The following is a 6,000-nucleotide window of genomic DNA, read 5'->3' as shown; positions in this document are numbered from 1 at the left end:
AAGACTCCGTGACAAGAGGACTGAACTCAGGGGTATAAATAGACAAACTAATTAAGGACACAGGTGAAGATAATTAGGCAATTAACACAAACTCAAAACACAGGAACAGTGGCGGCCTCTAGAGGCCAAAATGAACACGACATGAAAAGGAAATAACAGCGGCCTCTAGAGGCCAAAACAGTCCTAGTCCTAACAGGACCCCCCCCTCTAGGAGCGTCTCCTGACGTTCCCAGGGCGATCCGGATGGGCCGAATGGAAGTCCCGACATAGTTCTTTATCAAGGACATCCCGAGCAGGAACCCAGCAGCGCTCCTCAGGACCATAGCCCTCCCAGTCCACCAGATATTGCAACCCGCCGCGGACCCGGCGGGAGTCAAGCAGGCGATTCACAGTGAACACAGTCTGCCCCTGGAAGATGCGGGGGGGTGGGGGGTTCCTAGGGGCAGGGGCATACGTAGACGTCAGTACGGGCCGTAACAGGGAAACATGGAAAGTGGGGTTGATCCTCAGAGTCCGGGGCAACTGGAGCCGGTAGGAGACAGGGTTCACCCTGCGCACCACCTTGAAGGGGCCAATGTAGCGAGGAGCAAGCTTGTGGTTCTCCACCCGCAGTGGAAGGTCCTTAGTGGACAGCCAAACACGCTGCCCAGGGCGGAAAGCGTGTGCAGGTCTTCTATGGCGGTTGGCCTGAGTCTGGTTGGTTCTGGAGGTCTGTATGAGGGTCTTCCTGACCTTGCTCCAGGTCTTGCGACACCGTCTCACATATTGGTTGACCGAGGGCACCCCCGCGTCCTCCTCCTGGTCCGGGAACAGAGGTGGCTGGAACCCGAATTGGCACTGGAATGGCGACAGCTTGGTGGCCGATGACTGCAGGGTGTTGTGGGCGTACTCCGCCCATGGCAGCCAGGTGCTCCACGATGTCGGGTTATCCATAGCCAGGCCTCGCAGGGTGGTTTCCAGGTCCTGGTTGAGCCTCTCCGTCTGACCATTGGACTGTGGGTGAAACCCAGAGGAGAGGCTGGCAGTGGCTCCGATGACCTTGCAGAACCCGTGCCACACTCGGGAGGAGAACTGGGGCCCTCGGTCTGAGACGATGTCCTGTGGAAGACCAAAGACTCGGAAGACATGATTAAACAAAAGTTTCGCAGTTTCAAGAGCAGAGGGGAGTTTGCACAGTGGTATGAAGCGGCAGGCCTTGGAGAATCTGTCAACTAAGACCAAAATGACCGTGTTACCTTGTGACTCAGGGAGACCCGTGATAAAGTCGACTGCCACGTGGGACCAGGGACGCCGGGGAATGGTCAGAGGATGCAGGAGACCCTGGGGACGCTGTCGTGGGTTCTTGGTTCTGGTGCAAACCTCACAGGACAGGACAAATGACCTTACTTCCTTTTCCATGTTAGGCCACCAGAAGCGTCTTTTCAGGAAGTCCAGGGTCCTCCGAGCTCCCGGGTGGGCGGTGAGAGGGGAAGAGTGACCCCACTGGAGAACCTTGGCCCGGGCTTGATGTGGGACGTACAAGAGGCCTGGTGGCCCCGTCCCAGGACCGGGGTCCTGGCGTTGGGCTCGTCGGACAGCCTCCTCAATACCCCAGCGGACAGGGGCCACAATCCGGGACACAGGGATAATAGGCCCGACTTCATTCTCCCTGTTAGTGGCAGAGAACAGTCTGGACAGTGCGTCAGGTTTGGTGTTCTTGGAGCCGGGGCGGTATGAGAGGGTGAAGTCAAACCGACTGAAAAACAGGGCCCACCTAGCCTGTCGAGGGTTCAGTCTCTTGGCTTGCTGGAGGTACTCCAGGTTCTTGTGGTCAGTCCAAACCAGGAATGGATGTTGTGCTCCCTCCAGCCAGTGCCTCCACTCCTCAAGGGCCAGTTTGACCGCTAGCAGTTCTCGATCCCCCACATCGTACCGGGACTCAGCAGGACTCAGGCGGTGGGAGAAGTAAGCGCAGGGGTGCAGCTTTCCTTCCGAACGTTGAGAGAGCACCGCGCCGACACCACTGTCCGAGGCGTCCACCTCCACGATGAATGGTTGGGAGGTGTCCGGGAGAACCAGAATGGGTGCCGTGCAGAAGCGGTCCTTGAGGTCTTTGAACGCCTTTTCTGCCTGAGGAGACCAGCCATAAGATCCACCTGTCCCTTTGGTGAGGTCTGACATGGGTGCTGCCACAGAACTGAAGTTCCTGATGAACTTGCGGTAGAAGTTAGCGAATCCTAAGAACCGCTGAACCTCCTTAACGGACTTGGGAGTAGGCCAATCCCGGACGGCCAGGGTCTTGGCAGGGTCCATTTGGAGTTGGCCTGTCCGTACAATAAATCCCAGAAAGGAGACCTCGGGAACATGAAATTCGCATTTCTGGGCCTTGGCGAACAGATTGTTCTGTAGCAGCCTCTGGAGAACCTGGCGGACATGGTGGCGGTGCTCCTGCACGGTCTTGGAAAAGATAAGGATGTCGTCGAGGTAGACAAAAACGTATAGGTTAATCATGTCCCTTAAGACGTCGTTGATTAGGGCCTGAAAAACAGCTGGTGCGTTGGTGAGTCCGAAGGGCATCACCTGGTATTCGTAGTGCCCAGACGGGGTGTTAAAGGCAGTCTTCCACTCGTCTCCCTGTCGGATACGGATGAGGTGGTATGCGTTCCGTAGGTCCAACTTGGTGAAGACGGTGGCGCCTTGGAGCAGGTCGAAAGCTGTGGACATCAGCGGAAGGGGATATCGGTTGCGCACAGTGATCTTATTCAGGCCCCTGTAATCAATACATGGTCGGAGCCCCCCATCCTTCTTGCCGACAAAGAAGAAGCCGGCTCCAGCAGGTGAAGTGGAGGGTCGAATAAACCCAGAGACCAGGGCATCTTTGAGGTATTCCTCCATGGCCTTGCGTTCTGGCTGAGAGAGTGAAAACAGTCTGCCACGAGGAGGGGTAGTCCCAGGGAGCAAGTCGATGGCACAGTCGTAGGCCCGGTGCGGAGGAAGAACAGCGGCCCTGCTCTTGCTGAATACCTCCTTGAGATCCCAGTACTCTGTGGGAACTTGAGATAACTCGGTGAGATCAGGGGGCTCGGCAGGAGACACAGGAGAGCTAGAGAGCAGACAAGAGGCATGGCATGCAGGGCCCCATTCCACAACCTGGCTTGTTACCCAGTCTATGCGAGGGTTGTGGCGAGTAAGCCAAGGAAGGCCTAGAATAACTGGGAACTCAGGTGAAGGAATCAGGTGCAGGGATATTTCTTCCTTGTGACCTTGAGACTGGAGGAAAACTGGAGAAGTAACTTGGGTGACTCTTCCATCACCTAACACTTGGCCATCGAGGGCAGACACAGACAGTGGGACTTCAAGAGGTGCAGTCGGAATATTGATGCTTTGGGCGAAGTGAATATCCATAAAGTTCCCAGCCGCCCCTGAGTCTATCAAAGCTTGACAAGAGTGGACAGACTCACCCCAGGAGATGGAGACCGGGATGTAGATTCCTTGGCCAGGGAGTCCGGGAGAGAGGGTAGGCCCCGTCACAACCCTCCCTCGGCTGGACGGGGCGGTCCTTTTCCCAAGAGTTCGGGACATGATGCTCGGAAGTGACCAGGCTTGCCACAGTAGATGCAGCACTTGTCCCTCCTTCTGCGCTCCCTCTCAGATGCGGAGAGGCGAGTACGACCCACTTGCATGGGTTCTGGACAGTCACTGAAGGAGGTAGATGGTCTCCAGGTAGAGGTAGGGAGGCTGGGGGGGCTCAAGGCTTGGTGGCGTTCTCTCATCCTGTTGTCCAGATGAATAGCATGTGAGATGAGGGTTTCGAGGTCACTTGGGCATCCAATAGAGGCCAGACCGTCCTTGATGGGGTCAGACAGACCATGGTGGAAGGCTGACACCAGGGCAGTCTCGTTCCATCCACTTACTGCTGCGAGTGTTCGGAACGAGATGGCGTAATCTGCGACGCTTCCTCCTTGCCAGATGGACATGAGCTTTCGGGCTGCGTCGGTACTGATGTCTGCCTGATCGAAGACCCGAAGCATCTCTTCAGAAAACAGCTGGAAATCAAAGCACTCAGGTCCCTGTCTTTGCCAGATAGCAGTAGCCCAGGCTCGCGCCTTACCAGCTAATAAGGTGATCACAAAGGCAATCTTGCGGCGATCCGTAGTGTAGGTGGTAGGCTGAAGCTCAAAGGTGAGTTGACACTGGGTAAGGAACTCTCGGCACTCACTGTGCTTGCCGTCATACCTCTGTGGTGCAGGAAGGCTGGGTTCGCGAGGTGAAGAAGGCAGCATTGCAGGAGGCACTGGAGCAGGAGTGGGAGCTGGATCAGGAGCAGGAACTGGATCAGGAGCAGGAACTGGATCAGGAGCAGGAGATGCAGGCAGAGATGTCAGCTGTGCCAGGGTTTTCCCAATTTGCTGAAGCAGTTCCTCGTGGCGAGCGAGGGCCTCACGTTGGCTGGTGAGCGTACGTCCATGAGCGTCCATGGTCGCTCCGAAGCGTGTCAAAGCTGCCATAATTCCCTGAAGGTTGGCCGGGTAGACAGTTGAAGCAGCCTCTGCTGAGTCGGTCATGACGGAGTCTTTCTGTTAGGGTTTTGCTGGGATTCGAACCTGGTTCGTTGGTGTGATAATCCAGCAAACCCCCACTAGGCCACCAGGGGGATGACTCAAATGCAGAGGCGTGAGGCGGAAGTAGAAAAAGAATCAAAAGGTTTATTTAAACTATATACACTATATACAGGGCAAAACAAAAGACAAAAAAAAACCAAAGAGTATAATCCAAAAGAAAAGCTAAGTGCAAAAATACAAAAGCTAAGAAGATCAAAAAACACAGTACAAAGGAAACTGGAGATAAACATAACAGCACAAAGACTCCGTGACAAGAGGACTGAACTCAGGGGTATAAATAGACAAACTAATTAAGGACACAGGTGAAGATAATTAGGCAATTAACACAAACTCAAAACACAGGAACAGTGGCGGCCTCTAGAGGCCAAAATGAACACGACATGAAAAGGAAATAACAGCGGCCTCTAGAGGCCAAAACAGTCCTAGTCCTAACACTCGTCTCTCTGCACCAGATGAGGGGCATGCACCCTCGTTGTCTGATATGTTCAATGAGATCCTGCAAGAGAGGGCCTCAAACAACAGGTAGGCTATACTGTTCTGACTTACGGTACTATACATGTGACTATCAGATGACTTTTTTTGTCAGCTAGAATTTTTTTTTTGACAAAAATGTTTATTTATGCACTGCCCCTATTTAAATAAAATCTCTCAAATCTTTCTTAAATGTCAGGCAGACGACAAGCTCAACCGCTCAACAGTTAGATGGTTATCTGTCTGAAGTCCCCATCCCCAGAAGTGATAACCCTCTTGCCTAATGGAGAAATAACCAAGGTTGCTTTTCCTGACCTGGCAAAGATGGCACGCAAGTACTTGTCTGCTCAGTGTACAAGCACTTTCAGTGAGAGACTGTTCAGTGCTGCAGCTCATGTTCTCAATGAGAAGAGGAACAGACTTCACTGTGATAAAGCAGAAAAGCTACTCTTCATCAAGAAAAACCTGCCACTTTACCTCAGGAAGTAGAATGGGCTTGTGTTTAAATAGGCTATTTGTTTTCCACTTTGCACATCTGCAATTCGTGGTGCATTTGTTGTTGTTAAAGGCCTACAGTTAACACACGGGCTATGGCAATCTTTGTTTTGATACACTATTATAGGCCTACAGAAAAAATATTGTTATATTTTTCAGCAGTTGCACTTGTTCTGAATGCACTTTGTTGTAGTCGTCCTACAGAGAATTTTTTAAAATGCACTTGACTTAAATGCTCTGTGTTTTTATGAGAGAACATATTTAATTTTACAATCTTTCAGCAGGCCAGTCAGTTATAGGCCTGTATTATTATTTAGTGTACACCTGAGTGGGGTCAAGTTAAACATTTTATTTTTAATTTTGTTTTATATTGTGCATTGTTGTAATGTCAGTGCTAATAAATATTTTTGTAATTCTGTAATTGATTTATTCT

Source organism: Neoarius graeffei, chromosome 19 (assembly GCF_027579695.1).
Source record: "Neoarius graeffei isolate fNeoGra1 chromosome 19, fNeoGra1.pri, whole genome shotgun sequence".
Lineage (NCBI taxonomy): Eukaryota > Metazoa > Chordata > Actinopteri > Siluriformes > Ariidae > Neoarius > Neoarius graeffei.
Note: the sequence above shows the minus strand (reverse complement) of the source record.